This window comes from Giraffa tippelskirchi, chromosome X (genome assembly GCF_054371585.1).
Source record: "Giraffa tippelskirchi isolate mGirTip1 chromosome X, T2T-mGirTip1v1.2.pri, whole genome shotgun sequence".
Taxonomy (NCBI): Eukaryota; Metazoa; Chordata; class Mammalia; order Artiodactyla; family Giraffidae; genus Giraffa; species Giraffa tippelskirchi.
In genome coordinates this window covers 109,349,767-109,367,061 of record NC_137289.1, presented here as the reverse complement: position 1 = coordinate 109,367,061, position 17,295 = coordinate 109,349,767, and the positions used below count along the sequence as shown (strand labels likewise).

Sequence of the window (17,295 nt, the reverse complement as noted above, 5' to 3'; positions counted from 1 at the left end):
TGTTGATTCATTAATATTGAACTTCGGCCAACAGTCCTATAACTCATGTTTGACTAAGCTTATCTAACACTTGAATTTTCTCTGTAGGGCACAATGCAACCTTACTGGTGCTTATGAACACTAGACAATACTTTTAGTACTATTCTTGGGGACCACTTGAAGCAGCAAACTAACCAGCAAAAAACACAAAGATGCAATATATATATATATATATATATATATATATATATATATCACTAAATAGATCATAAAAGAACCCTTGTTTATATCATGAGAGCCAGAACAAGAAGGCAGAGTGTGGCTTGCTCGACCTCAGCTGGGAATGTATGCACAGAGTGATTCAAATTTTTTGCCACTCTGCACATGTCTGTGAATGATTGTGAAAGTGCCAAGCATATTCATTTTGGGGTTACAAATAAATTTTGGCCAGTAAGCAAATTTGCAAATACAGACTCTCTGAATTGGGATAGACTGTCCATAAATGTTCACAGCAGCATTATGCATAATAGCTAAAAAGAGGATACAATCCAAATGTCATCAACTAATAAATGAATATATAAAATGTGGTATATCCACACGAGGGAATGTTATTTGGCTCTATAAAGGAATGAAATACTGGTATATGCTACAACTTGGATGAACCCTGAAGACATGTTAAGTGAAAGAAGCCAAGCACAAAGGTCACATATTGTATGATTCTGTTTATATGGAATGTCCTCAATAGACAAATCCACAAGAGAGAGAAAGCAGGTAAGTGGTTGACCGAGGCTAGGGAGGGGTTAGATAATATGTGCCTACTAATGGGAACGGGGTTTCTTTTAGGGGTGATGAAAATGGCCTGGAAATGGACAGTGGTGAGGGTTGCACAAGTCTGTGAATATACTAATAGCAAATGAATTGTATAATTTAAAGAGGTAAATTTTATGGGATATGAATTTATCAAAAAAAGCTATTATGAAAATAGACCCCACTCCCCATATGCTCAAATTTTTGTGGCTTAATTATCCATTTTGTGGGTGAGCATGTAGATCATGAGAAAAGTTTAAAAAGATTTTTTTTTTATTTCAAAATTATTGTACTTAACAGAAAGTGTAAAGATAGTACAGAGAGGTTCTTAACTCACTCTCTTCCTGATGGTAACACCTTTTGTAGCTAAGTGAAAGTGTTAGTCGCTCAGTCATGTCAGACTCTGCAACCCCAGGGACTGTAGCCCGCCAGGCTCCTCTGTGCATGGGATTCTCCAGACAAGAATACTGGAGTGGGTTGCTATTCCCTTCTCCAGAGGGTCTTCCTGACCCAGCGATTGAACCTGGGTCTCCTGCATTGCCAGCGGATCTTTTACCATCTGAGCCACCAGAGAAGATCCCTTATGTACCTAACTGTAGTACAATATAAAAACTGGGAAAGTGAAATTGCTAAAAACAACAGGGCTTATTCAGATTTCATCAGCTTTACATGAACTCATGTGTATGTGTACAGCTAATCAATTTTATCACAATGTGTAAATTCACATAGTCACCACAACAGAGACACAGAACTGTTCCACAAAGATGCCCCATAACAATCCTAACATACTACCCTTTATAGTCATACCTACTCCTCTTCATGCTCCTCACACAAGCTTTGTGGTCCCCAGCACCTGACAGTCATTAATCTGTCTTCCAGTTCTATAATTTTATCACTTTGAAACCTATACAAATAAAATAATACAGTATATGACCTTTACAGATAGTTTTTTTTAAATACAGCATTAATTCCCTTGAGATTTTTAAATACAGCATAATTCCCAAATTCCCAAATAGCTGTATGTGTCCATAGGTTTCTAGTCTTTTTTCTTCTTTCTGCTGAGTAGTAGTCCATGGTATGGATGTACCACAATTTGGTTAGTCATTAACACCTGATGCAAAGAGCTGACTCATTTGAAAAGACCCTGATGCTGAGAAAGATTGAGGGCAGAAGGAGAAGGGGATGACAGAGGATGAGATGGTTGGATGGCATCACTGACTCAATGGACATGGGTTTGGGTGGACTCCGGGAGTTGGTAATGGACAGGGAGGCTTGGTGTGCTGCCATTCATGGGGTCGCAAAGAGTCAGACACTACTGAGCGACTGAACTGAACTAACCCATTGAAGAACATTTCAGTTCTTTCTAAATTTTACCTCTTTCAGATAGAACTGCTATGAAAACCTGATTGCAGGTGTTGGTGTGAAAACAGGTTTTCCTTTCTCTGGGATGTACATTTCCCTGGAGTACAGTACCTAGACTGTATGGCAAACTGTTTTTCCATAGTGACTACACAACTTTAAATTCCAAACAGCAACATATGAAAGATGCAGTTTCCCTATATCCTTGCCAGATATGGTACTATCATTTTTAAAAATTTCAGCTGTTCTAATAGTTGTATAGTGATACTGCATTGTGGCTTAAATTTGTACTTCTCTAATGATGTTGAACATGTTGTCATGTGCTTGGGAGGAAACTGTACAATCCTTTTTGGGAAAATGTTTCTTTTACCCACTGCCTAATTAGATGATTTCTCTCCCTCATGCCCTACTCCCTCCTGTGCATGCACATGCTCTTTGACTATCTCCCTTTATTACTGTTGAGATTCTTTTTTTTTTAATCTACAAATTGAATTTGGTATCATGTCTAAGACCTTTGTCTACCAGGTCCCAAAAATTTTCTAGTATGTGTTTAAAAAGTTCTAGAGTTTTATGTTTTACATAAAATCTACCATTCAGTTTGAATTAATTTTTATATAAGATGTGAGGTTTATGTTGAGGTACAATTTCTGGCCTGTGGATAGCTAATGGCTCTACTACTGTTAAAATATAAAACACTCTATCCATTCTTCATTGAATAGGATTTGAACCTTTCTCAAAAATCAGTTGGTTGTATCTATGTGGGGCTACTTCTGGGCAATCTAATGTGTTGCAATGAAATATGTGTCTATCCCTCTGCCAGTACTACACTTAAGTAACTATAGCCATATAAGTCTTAAAAATGGGGTGAATGATTCATCTCATTCCATTATCAATTTTTCAAAATTTCCTATGCTTTTGTCTTTCCATGTATATATGAGGATAAGCTTTCTATATCCACAGCAAATCTTCCTGGGGTTTTAACTGGAACTGGAGCAAATCTAGAGAGTAATTTGGGGAGAAATGACATCTTTACGACATTGAACCTTCCAATCCATGAACAGAGTATGTTTCTCTATTTATTTAGATCTTTGATTTCTTTCATCAGAGTTCTGTAGTTTTTTTAACATACACAGCCTCTACAGGTTTAATGGGATTTATACCAAAGAATTTCATTTTGCTTTGGGTGATTGCAAAGAGCATTTTGTTTTTAACTGTAGTTTCCAGGTGTTCTTTGCTAGTATATAGGGATACAGAAATATAATTTTGCCATGTTCATCTCATATTACTGATAAACTCACATTAGCTTTAAGAGGTTTGTTTTTCGGTAATTCTTTGTGATTTTATACAAAGACTTTCATGTCATTTGCAAACACGAGCAATTTCATTTCTCCCTTTCCAATCTAAATGCTTCTATTTCCTTTTCCTGTCTAATTGAGGTGGCTTTCGGCATTAGGCTTAATAAGAGTGGTCAACGTACACATCCTGTGTTCCCATTCTGAGGAGAAAAGCATTTTGAGTAAACTTTTCCAAAAGATGTAAGGTCTAGATTCTGGATTGTCTAGATTCTTCTTTTTGGCATGTAGATATCTAGATGTTCCAGCAGCATTTGTTGAAAAGACTATCCTTTCTCCACTATATTCCCTTTGCTACTTTGTTAAAGACCAGCTGACTCTATTTGTTTGTATCTACTTCTGGGCTCCCTTTTATATTCCATTAATCTATTTGCTGACTCTTTCACAAATACCACACTGTCTTCCTCAGTGATCAGTGCAAAGAAATAGAGGAAAACAACAGATTGGGAAAGAATAGAGATCTCTTCAAGAAAATTAGAGATATCAAAGGAACATTTCACGCAAAGATAGGCTCGATAAAGGACAGAAATGGTATGGACCTAACAGAAGCAGAAGATGTTAAGAAGAGGTGGCAAGAATACACAGAAGAACTGTACAAAAAAGATCTTCACGACCTAGATAATCACGATGGTGTGATCACTCACCTAGAGCCAGACATCCTGGAATGTGAAGTCAAGTGGGCATTAGAAACCATCACTACGAACAAAGCTAGTGGAGGTGATGGAATTCCAGTTGAGCTATTTCAAATCCTCAAAGGTGATGCTGTGAAAGTGCTGCACTCGATATGCCAGCAAATTTGGAAAACTCAGCAGTGGACACAGGACTGGAAAAGGTCAGTTTTCGTTCCAATCCCAAAGAAAGGCAATGCCAAAGAATGGTCAAACTACTGCACAATTGCACTCATCTCACATGCTAGTAAAGTAATGCTCAAAATTCTCCAAGCTAGGCATCAGCAATACGTGAACTGTGAACTTCCAGATGTTCAAGCTGGTTTTAGAAAAGGCAGAGGAATCAGAGATCAAATTGCCAATATCTGCTGTATCATCAAAAAAGCAAGAGAGTTCCAGAAAAACATCTATTTCTGCTTTATTGACTATGCCAAAGCCTTTGACTGTGTGGATCACAATAAACTGTGGAAAATTCTGAAAGAGATGGGAATACCAGACCATCTGACTTGCCTCTTGAGAAACCTGTGTGCAGGTCAGGAAGCAACAGTTAGAACTGGACATGGAACAACAGACTGGTTCCAAATAGGAAAAGGAGTACGTCAAGGCTGTATATTGTCACCCTGCTTATTTAACTTATATGCAGAGTACTTAATGAGAAACGCTGGGCTAGAAGAAACACAAGCTGGAATCAAGATTGCCGGGAGAAATATCAATAACCTCAGATATGCGGATGACACCACCCTTATGGCAGAAAGTGAAGAAGAACTAAAGAGCCTCTTGATGAAGGTGAAGGAGGAGAGTGAAAAAGTTGGCTTAAAGCTCAATGTTCAGAAAACTAAGATCATGGCATCTGGTCCCATCACTTCATGGGAAGTAGATGGGGAAACAGTGGAAACAGTGTCAGACTTTATTTTTTTGGGCTCCAGAATCACTGCAGATGGTGACTGCAGCCATGAAATTAAAAGACGCTTACTCCTTGGAAGGAAGGTTATGGCCAACCTAGATAGCATATTTAAAAGCAGAGACATTACTTTTCCAACAAAAGTCCGTCTAGTCAAGGATATGGTTTTTCCAGTGGTCATGTATGGTTGTGAGAGTTGGACGGTGAAGAAAGCTGAGCACGGAAGAATTGATGCTTTTGAACTGTGGTGTTGGAGAAGACTCTTGAGAGTCCCCTGGGCTGCAAGGAGATCCAAGCAGTCCATCCTAAAGGAGATCAGTCCTGGGTGTTCTTTGGAAGGTCTGATGTTGAAGCTGAAACTCCAATACTTTGGCCACCTCATGCGAAGGGTTGACTCATTGGAAAAGACCCTAATGCTGGGTAGGATTGGGGGCGGGAGGAGAAGGGGACGACAGAGGATGAGATGGTTGGATGGCATCACTGACTCGATGGACATGGGTTTGGGTAGACTCCGGGAGTTGGTGATGGACAGAGAGGCCTGGCGTGCTGCAATTCATGGGGTTGCAAAGAGTCGGACATGACTGAGCGACTGAACTGAACTTGATTATTGTAGCTTTAAAGTAAGCATTGAAGTTGAATAGTGCCAGTCCACCAACTACGTTCTTTTCATCTTCTTTGATTTCTACCATGAGTTTTACACAGTTTTCTTTGTATAGAGCTTGTATGTTTTATTAAATTTATACATTTAAGTATTTCAGTATTTTTGAGTGCTAATGTAATGGCACTATGTTTTGAATTTCAAATTCCAATTGCACATTGTTGAGATACAGGAAAACAGTTGACTTCCGTATATCAACCATGGGACTTGAAACCTTTCTACAATCACTCATTAGTTCCAGGAGGTTTTTGTTGTTGATTCTTTGAGATTTTCTACATAGACAGTCATATCATCTGACGATAAAGTTTTATTTCTTCTCAAACTATATAGCATTAATTTCCTTATCCTGTCGTATTGCATTAGCTAGAACTTCCACATAGGAAGCTGAATAGTTGTAGTAAGCAGGGACATCCTTGCTTTGTTCCTAATTTAAGAGAGAAAGCATCTACTTTCTTACCAATAAGTATGATATTGGCTATAGGGTTGTTGTTTTTTTTTAATAGCTCCTCTTTATTAGGTTGAAGAAGTTTCCTTCTATTCCTATGCTGCTGGAAGTTTTTATTCATGAATGGGTATTGGATTTGTCAAATACTTTTTCTGTATCTACTGACATGATCAAGTGACTTTTTTCTTTGTCCTATTGACATGATAGCTTACAGTAATTGATTTTTGAATGATGAACCAGCCTACTGTACCCTTCATTTCTTTTTAATACAGGAATAATATTCTACTGTAAGTAATATTTCATTTTCTTTATCCATTCATCAGTTGATAAAACTTTCATTTGTTTCCACAGTAGGGATACAGTGAATGAATAACGCTGCTATAAACATTTATGTACCAGGTTTTGCATCAACACATATTTTCAATACTCAGGAACATACCTTGCAGTGGAATTGCTAGGTTATAGGATAAATCTATGTTTAACTTTTGAGGAATTGCCACACTGTTTTCCACAGTAGTTCTACCATTTTATATTCCTGCCAGTAATGTATGAGGATTCCAATTTTTCCACAACCTTGCCAACATATATCACTGTCTTTTTGAGTATAGCCATCCTAGTAGGTGTATAGTGGTATCTCATTATGGTTTAGATTTCCATTTCCCTAATGACGCTGAGCATATACTTTGACATGTTTATTGACAACCCTTAAATCTTTCATCTCCAAGAAAAAGAAATGCAAAAAAGCAAAATGGCTGTTTGAGGAGGCCTTACAAAGAGCTATGCAAAGAAGAGAAGCGAAAAGTAAAGGTGAAAAGGAAAGATATACCCATTTGAATGCAGAGTTCCAAAGAACAGCAAGGAGAGATAACAAAGCCTTCCTCAGTGATCAGAGCAAAGAAATAGAGGAAAACAATAGAATGGGAAAAAGACTAGAGATCTCTTCAAGAAAATTAGAGATACAAGGGAACATTTCATGCAAAGATGGGCTCAATAAAGGACAGAAATGGTAGGGACCTAAAAGAGACAGAAGATATTAAGAAGAGGTTGCAAGAATACACAGAAGAACTATACAAAGAAGATCTTCACGACTCAGATAATCACGATGGTGTGATCACTCACCTAGAGCCAGACATCCTGGAATGTGAAGTCAAGTGGGCCTTAGGAAGCATCACTATGAACAAAGCTAGTGGAGGTGATGGAGTTCCAGTTGAGCTATTTCAAATCCTAAAAGATGATGCTGTGAAAGTGCTGCACTCAACATTTCAGCAAATTGGGAAAACTCAGCAGTGGCCACAGGACTGGAAATGGTCAGTTTTCATTCCAATCCCAAAGAAAGGCAATGCCAAAGAATGCTCAAACTACTGCACAGTTGCACTCATCTCACACGCTAGTAAAGTAATGCTCAAAATTCTCCAAGCCATGCATCAGCAATACGTGAACCGTGAACTTCCAGATGTTCAAGCTGGATTTAGAAAAGGCAGAGGAATCAGAGATCAAATTGCCAACATCAGTCAGATCATCGAAAAAGCAAGAGAGTTCCAGAGAAACATCTGCTTCTGCTTTATTGACTATGCCAAAGCCTTTGACTGTGTGGATCACAATAAACTGTGGAAGACTCTTAAAGTGATGGGAATACCAGACCAGATCACCTGACCTGCCTCTTGAGAAATCTGTATGCAAGTCAAGAAGCAACAGTTAGAACTGGACATGGAACAACAGACTGGTTCCAAATAGGGAAAGGAGTACATCAAGGCTGTATACTGTCACCCTGCTTGATTAACTTATATGCAGAGTATATCATGAGAAACTCTGGGCTGGAGGAAGCACAAGCTGGAATCAAGATTGCTGAGAGAAATATCAATAACCTCAGATATGCAGATGACACCACACTTATGGCAGAAAGTGAAGAAGAACTAAAGAGTCTCTTGATGAAAGTGAAAGAGGAGAGTGAAAAAGCTGGCTTAAAGCTCAACATTCAGAAAACTAAGATCATGGCATCTGGTCCCATCACTTCATGGCAAATAGATGGGGAAACAATGGAAACAGTGACAGACTTTATTATCCTGGGCTCCAAAATCACTGCAGATGGTGATTACAACCATGAAATTAAAAGAAACTTACTCCTTAGAGGAAAAGTTATGACCAGCGTAGACAGCATATTAAAAAGCAGAGACATTACGTTGCCAAGAAAGGTCCATCTAGTCAAGGTTATGGTTTTTCCATTAGTCATGTATGGACGTGAGAGTTGGAGTATAAAGAAAGCTGAGCGCTGAAGAATTGATGCTTTTGAACTGTGGTGTTGGAGAAGACTCTTGAGAGTCCCTTGGACTGCAAGGAGATCCAATCAATCCATCCTAAAGGAAATCAGTCCTGAATATTCATTGGAAGGGCTGATGCTGAAGCTGAAATTCCAATACTTTGGACACCTGATGCAAAGAACTGACTCATTTGAAAAGACCTTGATGCTGGGAAAGAATGAAGGCAGGAGAAGGGGACGACAGAGGATGAGATGGTTGGATGGCATCACTTACTCAATGGACATGAGTTTGAGTAATCTCTGGAAGTTGGTAGTGGACAGGGAGGCCTGGCATGCTGCAGTCCATGGGGTCGCAAAGAGTCAGACATGACTGAGTGACTGAACTGAACTGAAATCTTCTTTGAAGAAATGTCTATTCAAACCAATTATTGATTTTAACTGAGTTGTCTTTTTATTGACTTTTCAGAGGTCTTTGTATATTTCAGATAATATATCCTTCTTAGATACATGATTTGGAAATGTTTTCTCCCATCCCGTGTCTTATCTTTTCACTTTCTTGACAGTGTCCTTTGAAGCACAAAAGTTTTCCATTTCGATGAAGTCTAAGTTATTTATGTTTTACTTTGGTTGCTTGTGGTGTAGGTTTCATACCTACAAAACCATTACTTAATTCAAGGTCATACTTTATTCTCATGTAATCTCCTAAAAGTTTTATAATTTTAACTCCTACATTTAAATTTTTATCTATTTTGAATTAATTTTTGTATATAGTACATGATAGGGGGCCAGCTTTATGCTTTTGTCCACCTGTTCTAGTACCTCTGATTTGGAGAGATTATTCTTTCTTCATTGAATCACCTTGGTACTGTTGTGGAAAATAATTTGGCTGTAAATGTACGGCTTATTATTAGATTCTCAATTCACTTCCATTAGTCTATATGTCAATCCTTTATGACAGTACCACAGTATGAGTATTAAAGTAGCTTTGCAGAAAACTTTAAAGTGGGAAAATGTGAGTCCAACTTTGTCCTTTCCCCTCAAGATTATTATGGATATTCGGGGTTTTCTTGGCTTTCTGTGTGAATTTTATAACCAGCTTTGCAATTTCAACAAAAATGATGGCAAGGATTTTGACAGGGATTGCATCAAATCTGTAGATCAATCTGGGAATACTATTATCTTAATAATATTAGGTCTTCTGAATGATGAACATGGGATGGATCTCCATTTACTATATCCTTAGTTTTTCAATAATATTTTATCTTTTTTATTAAAAAGATTTTTTTGGCTGCACTGGGTCTTCATTGCTGTGCACAACCTTTCTCTAGTTGCAGAGAGCAGGACCTATGTGTTGCAGTCTGTGAGCTTCTCACTGCAGTGGCTTCTCTTGTGGAGCACAGGCTCTAGGTACTTGTGCTCCAGTAGTTGCCATACGTGGGCTCAGAAGTTGTGGCTTGTGGGCTGCAGAGCGCTAGCTCTGTAGTTGTGGCACACAGGCTTTATTGCTCCACAACATGTGGGAGATCCCCAAACCAGGGATGGAATTGTATACCGTGCCTTGGCAGGCAGATTCCTAACCACTAGACCACTAGGGAAGCCCCTCAGCAATATTTTATTCTTTTCAGTTTACAAATATTATATTTAATATTTCCTTGGTCAAATATAATTATTTTATTCTCTTCAGTGCTATATTAAGGACATTTGTAGTCTTAAATTCATTTTTATATTGATCCTGTATCCTGCAACGTTCCTAAACACATTTATCAAAATTATATCAAATACACATTTTTTGGTGGATTTTTTTAGAGTGCCCTACATACATGATCAAGTCTTCTGCAAACAGAAGAAGTTTTATTTCTTCCTTTCCAATCTGGATACATTTCTTTTTCTTGCATAATTTCCTGACTGAAATTTCCAGTATAAATGTTGAATAACAGTACTAGGCATTGACATCTTTGGTTTATTTGCAATTTTGAGGGAAAGCATTTAGCCATACATTATCAAATATGAAGTTAGCATTATTTTTCTTAAATTCTTTTACTCATGTTGAAAAAGTTCCCTTCAACTCCCAGTTTGTTGAGTGTTTTTTTATCATGAAAGAGTATTGGATTTTGTTAAGTGCTTTTTCTGTATCTATTGAGATGATCATGTGGATTTTGTCTTTTATTCTATTAAGATGTATCACATATTGATTATTTAAAATGTTCAACCAAGCTTGTATTTTGAGTAAAAACTCCGCTTACTCATTGCATACAATGCCTTAAAAAATAGCTTGAGATAATTAACATACCATACATTTTACCTACAAAATGTACAATTTAATGGATTTTAGCATATTCAGTCATGTAATCACCACATTCAATTTTTGATCATTTAGTTACCTCAGAGAGAAATCCTATACACATTAAAAGTACTCTCTACATTCCACTTTTCTCCAGATCTTGGCAGCCACTTATCTACTTTCTCCTGTTACTATATGTTTGCCTATTCAAGACATTTTATATCAAGAGAATATGAAATATGTGGTCTCTTGTGATTAACTTCTTTCATTTAGCATGATATATTCAAGATTTATCCATTTTGTAGATTATATTAATATATGTTTCCTCGAATTGCCAGTCCAGGTTCAATGCATGATACAGGGTGCTCGGGGCTGGTGCACCGACCGGGATGACCTGGAGGGATGGGATGGGGAGGGAGGTGGGAGGGGGTTCTGGAAGGGGAACACATGTACACCCATGGTGGATTCATGTCAATGTATGGCAAAACCAATACAACATTGTAAAGTTAAAAAATAGATAAATAAATAAAGTAAAAAAAATATATATATATGTGTTTCCTTTTAATTGCTGAATAACACTCCATTTTGATGGATATACCACATTTTCTCTAACTATTCATCAGTTGACATTTGGGTTCCAACTTTTAGCTATTATAAATAATGCTATTAATATTCTTATATAAGTTTTCTGTGGACATGTTTTATTTCTTCTGGGTTTATGCCTAAGAGTGAAACTGCTGGGTTATATACTAACTCAAGTTTTTAACTTTTCAAAGAACCATAAAACACTTATGTGCTGCTGGATCAGATCGGCTAGTATTTTTTTGAGGACAGATGTGCTAATATATTCATCATATGTGATATTTTTTCGTGTTTTCTTCTCTTGTGGTGTCTTTGTCTAGTTTTATTACTGGGGTTAATGCAGGCCTCATAGAATAAGTTGAGAAGTATTCCTACTTCTAATTTTTTAGAAGAATCTGTGAAGGAATGGTATAAATCCTTTTAAAGTGTAGTACAGTTCACCAGTGAAGTCTCCAAGGTATGAAATTTATATGGGAAATTTATTACATTTTCAGTCTCTTTTCTTGTTAAAAGTCCATCCACATATTTCTTCTTGACTCAGCTTTGGTAGCTTGCCTCTTTCTAGAAATTAATCTGTTTCATCTAGCTTATCTAATTTGTTGGTATACAATTGTTCATAGTATTCTTACTTTTTTTTTTTTTTACTTTTGCAATGTCATTCCTAATTAGTTTGAATCATCTCTCTTTTTCTTGGTCAGACTAGATAATTTGGGGGGTCTTTTTAAAGAACTTTTAGTTTCATTGATTTTCTCTATTGTTTTCTGTTCTTTCATTTATTTCTTCTCTAATCTTTATTATTCCCTATTTCTGCCTGTTTTAAGTCCAGATTTCTAGTTTCTTGAAGTGAAAAGTTAGGTTATTGATCTTCTGTTCAATATAGGCATTTATAAAAAATTTTCCCACAAAATTTTGCATGTTGTGTTTCTGTTTTCATTTACCTCGAAGTATTTCAATTTTTTCTTTGACTCATTGGCTATTTGATAGTGTGAGGTTTAATTTCCATGTAATTGTGATTTCCCCAAATTTCCTTCGGTTACTGATTTCTAATATCATTCCTTTGTGGTCAGATACTATATATGATTTCAATCCTTTAAATTTTATTAAGACATATTTGATGTGCTAGCATTTATACTATATAATGTTCTATGTGTACTAATGTTTATTCTCCTGTTGTTGGTTGAAATGTTCTATAGGTGTCTATCAGTTCTAGTTGGTTAGTGTTATTCAAGTCTTCTCTTTTATTGATCCTCTATCTAGTTGTTATATTGATAATTGCAAATTAGTCAATGAAGTCTCCAACTATTATTGCTAAAATTTCTATTTCTCCCTTCAATTCTGCCTGGTTTGGTTGTATATATTTTGGGGCTCTGCTGTTAGGTGCATGTATGTTTATAACTATTGTATCTTCAAGATGAATGAACCATTTTATTGTTATAAAATATCCTTTATCTCTAAGTAACAATTTCTGTTTTAAAGTCTATTTTATCTGATATTATTATAGCCACACCAGTTCTCTTTTGGTTACTGTTTGCATGGTATATCTTTTTCTATTCATTTACTCTCAACCTAGTGGTGCCTTTGTATCTCAAGTGTGTCTCTGTTTCCAAAGCAAAGAAAACCATAAACAAAATGAAAAGACTGCTAACAGACTGAGAGAAAATATTTGCAAACAATGCAACAGACAAGGGCTTAACTTATAAAATATACAAACAGTTGAATTATAAATTTAAAAAAACCCAAAAAACCCAATCAAAAAATGGGCAGAAGATGTAAATGGACATTTTTTCAGCAAAGACATACAGGTGGTCAATAAATACATGAAAATATGTAACTCACTGCTAATTATTAGAGAAATCCAAATCAAAACTACAGTGAGGTACCACTTCACATGAGTCATAATGGCCATCATTAAAAAGTCTACAAATAATAAATGCTGGAGAAGGTGTGCAGAAAAGGGAAGCTCTTACACTACTGGTGGGAATGTAAACAGGTGGACCATTATGGAAAACAGTATGGAGGTTCCACAAAAACTAAAAATATAGTTGCCATATGATCCAGCAGTCCCATTCCTTGGCATATATCTAGAAAAACTATAATTTGAAAAAATACATCCGTTCCTATGTTCATAGCAGCACTATTTAAAATAGCCAGGACATGGAAGTAACTTAAATATCCACTGACAGATGAATGGATAAAGAAGATGTGACACATATATACAATGGGATATTAGCCATTTGCAGCAACATGGATGGACTTAAGAGATTATCATACTAAGTGAAGTCATTCAGAAAGAAAAAAGACAAATACCATATGTTAACATTTATATGTGGAATCTAGAATATGACACAAATGAACTTATCTATAGAACAGTCTAACAGACATAGAGAACAGACTTGTGGTTGCCAAGGGGGAGGGAGTTGGGGAGGAAAGGATTGGGAATTTAGGATTAGTAGATATAAACTATTATATATACAAGGGATAAACAACCAAGGTCCTACTGTAGAGCACAGGGACCTATATTCAATTTCCTGTGATAAATCACAATGAAAAATAATATGAAAAAGAATATATATGTATAACTGAATCACTTTGCTGTACAGCAGAAATTAACACAACATTTAAATCAGCTATACTTCAAGAAAGCTACAAACAGTAAATGCTGGAGAGGGTGTGGAGAAAAGGGAACCCTCTTGCACTGTTGGTGGGAATATAAATTGATACAGCCACTATGGAGAACATTATGGAGGTTCCTTAAAAAACTAAAAATAGAACTACCATATGACCCAGTAATCCCACTACTGGGAATATACCCCGAGAAAACCATGATTCAAACTGACACATGTACCGCAACGTTCACTGCAGCACTATTTATAACACCTAGAACATAGAAGCAACCTGGATGTCCATTGAAAGATGAGTGGATAAAGAAGTTGTACAAATACACAAAAAAGTAAACTTTAAATTGGTGGATTAGCAGAGTAAGTGACAAACTGTCTATCAATTAAAATAAGTTTTAAGATAATAAACAAGGAATTTCATTAATGGGGGTACATATTTAAGTAGGAAAATATCCTCCAATCCTAATATAAATTCACTCAGCTTTCATTTAATAGAAGCTTCTTTTTCATCTCATGCTTCTAAACATCAGCTTCACTTTTTCATACATGTGAAATAATAAATTCTTAACCATTTAGGAATAGTATGCCTTTTTAGGAATCTAATAAGAACTTAGACTTTTTAGGAAAATGAATATATATATATATATATATATATATATGTATATATACACACACACACACACATATACAATTTAAGAGTTTCTTGGATATTCTGCAGCCTATAAGTTAAGTTCCCCTATTGGAAAAAAATTGTGATTTTAATGGGAAAATATAGAACAGATATTCAAATAACTACAATATCTTATCTTCAATAGAGCAATGAGAATGTAAAATATTAAAACATATATAGGTGGTCTCTAATTACTATACATATTTCATTTCAAAAGCTAATTTGTAAGTTATATATTTAGAACTTATTACTTATTTTTTCTTATAAAAATATTAGAAACAATGGTTGGGACTGTTAAATTGCAAGTCTCTTAAGAATAGATGCTCTTAAGATAGATAACTAATAAGGATCTGCTGTATATAGCACAGAAAACTCTTCTCAATACTCTGCAATGACCTGTATGGGAAAAGAATCTGAAAGAGTGGATATTTGCATATGTATGACTGAATACAGTTTGCTGTATAGCAGAAACTAACGCAGCATCATATATCAACTGTACTCTAGTAATTTTTTTAAAAAATAGGTACTCTTTTTATTTGTCTATGTATCATAATGACCTGTGCAAATAAATAGCATACTTTTTATTCCCAGGTGACCCTTTATGAAACCTATTTTACTCAATAATGTATTTGAATACAAATGTATTAACAGGAAAAAATATTGAGGCAATGACAAAGATTAAATAAACTACAAAAAATACAACAAAAAAGAAAAGAATAAAATTGATTTTAAATTATCTGTTGCTTGAGAAACAGGCTTAATTAGAAGAGAATATAATGGTAAATATAGACATTTCTAGATATTTTTGTTGGAACGTACAGGTTCCTTTTTACTGTTTCAAATTTCACTGCAAAATATGTTTCTTCTTAACACAACATCTCCTACCCTTAGCCATGAATAAGGTTATTTTATTGGACAGTAACAATTTTAATGGACTGGAAGGGCAAATATGTTTTGCCTGTAGTGATTGAAGAGTGTTGAAAAAAGTAAGGGGTGGAGAATATTGTTCAAAGAGGTTTTATATAATAAAATAAATAATTATTTATTATACATCTTAAAATGTGTCCACATTAAATTTAAGTGTGTGTGTGTGTGTTAGTCGCTCAGTCGTGTCTGACTCTTTGCGACCCCATGGACTGTAGCCCACCAGGCTCCTTTGTCCATGGGATTCTCCAGGCAAGAATACTGGAGTGGGTTGCCATTACCTTCTCCAAGCTAGTATAAAAATAAGCAATAGAGGGTAAGGGAGCTCCACTGAAAACATTTTTTAAAAGGAAAAACTTTGGAGTGGGTTGCAAATGAAATTTTTATTGTTTCTTAATCATTACGAGTATCACTGTGCTAAAGAAGATGGAAAAACCTACATTTTGGGGCCATAAATATAAAGGAACAATTGCACATTTTCATTTGAATAATGTCGAACTTTCATCAAAACCAGATAATGTCATGCATAATATGCAGAATTCAACTGGATACTATTTAATATCTATAGGTTGTGACCCTATCACATAAGATCAATGGATTGACCCAGCCTTGTCTTCAGAAAAGGACTCAAAGACATTTGTATACTCAAAACAATGCCAAAGCACTAACAAGTGAATGACAGAAGACTTAACCTCAGAGACATGGATGATATACCAACCCCATCTTTTTAAGTTTGGTATTTGACTCCCTGGCTAGGTGACAATGAAAGAGATTCAGTCTGGCAGGCTGGGTCTATAGCTCCAGAGATTCCCTGTTAATGAAATCTGTCAGTAAAGAACCTCAGCCAACTGAGAAAGTAATTAACTGTCTTCATAAAAAATGTCTTTAGACTGTAGATTCAAAATTAGGTATAATAATAAAATCAACATAACATAGGCATATGGAGCCATTGATTTAGACTTATGATTTTAAACAGGAATCTTACTAAATTCATCAACATTATCAAAACATTTAAAAGAAATAAAGATTCAACACATCTACATATTTACTGAACTAGGTTTATACAAAATTACCTAAGTATTCAGGAAGCTTTTTTGTTATTAATTGGTATCTAAGGTACAGAAAATCAATTACAGTATATTAAACTTAAGTGCAGTTTAAAAGTTTTAGAAACATAATGTAGTGGTAAAACCTGATTAGAAGTAAATTTCAAATTCTGCTAAGTTTATAAAATAATTTGTATTCAAAATAACCAACTCCAGAATATGAAACCATAAAATGTAAAATCCCTAAATCCAAGAATTTAAAGATTAAAGCACTAAAACACCTGTTATCCTTTGTGAATAACAACTTCTAGAATCTTCCACAAACAGTAGGAATAATTCAAAAGGTTTCAAAAAAGTATTTAAAACTAAGGATACTGAAAAAAGATCTGAAGGAACAGATTAACTTGGAGCTCATAGTATGTGGTCTTCTACTTGTTAAAGTAAGATAACTGGGTAAAATATAAAAAGGTTACTCTGCTTTAGCCTTTCCAATTTAAACTATTAATTGCATTGCTCTTGAGATTAAGAAGGAAAAGATTTAAGAAGGAAAAGATTTAAGAAGGATTTGTCTTTTACTGGATTGTGAAAAAGTCTAAAGCTAGAAGACAGGGTAATTAGAAAAGTTAATAATATAATTGTGCCATCTGAAATATGACCATATGTGAAGCATGGCTACATGAAACTATGGTTTATAAGCATTAAAAATTTTTTAATGCTTATATATTGTCTATAAACATTTATACGTAAA

General features: G+C 35.4%; 1 protein-coding gene across 11 annotated transcripts in view; it reads right to left on the bottom strand.

Moving 5' to 3' along the window:
• Positions 1-17,295, bottom strand: part of CASK (calcium/calmodulin dependent serine protein kinase) — a 385,636-nt gene that overhangs the window by 290,337 nt on the left and 78,004 nt on the right. The gene's annotated exons all lie outside the window — the stretch shown is intronic.